This window comes from Penaeus monodon, chromosome 23 (genome assembly GCF_015228065.2).
Source record: "Penaeus monodon isolate SGIC_2016 chromosome 23, NSTDA_Pmon_1, whole genome shotgun sequence".
NCBI lineage: Eukaryota > Metazoa > Arthropoda > Malacostraca > Decapoda > Penaeidae > Penaeus > Penaeus monodon.
In genome coordinates, this window is record NC_051408.1 from 5,141,507 (window position 1) to 5,141,901 (window position 395).

Here is a 395-nt window from a genome sequence, read left to right on the forward strand (position 1 = left end):
CCCCCCCTTTTTTTCCCCAAAAAAAAAATTTTTTCCCCCGGGGGGTTTTTAAAATTTTTTTGGAAAAAAAATTTTTTTTTTTTTAAAAAATGTTTTAAAAAAAAATTTTGGGGGTTTTTTTCCCCCCCCTTTTTTTTTTTTTCCCAAATGGGTTTTTTTTTTAAAAAATTTTTTTGGGGTTTTTTTTTTTTTTTTTAAATTTTTTTGGGGGTTTTTTTTTCCCCTTTTTGGAAAAAAAAATTTTTTCCTTTTTTTTTAAATTTTTTTTTTTTTTTTTGGTTTTTTTTTGGAAAAGGGGGAAAAAAAAAAATTTTTTTTTTTTTCCCCCTTTTAATTTTATTTTGGGACCAAAAAGGGTTTTTTCTTTTTAAAAAAAAAAACCTTTCCCCAAACCC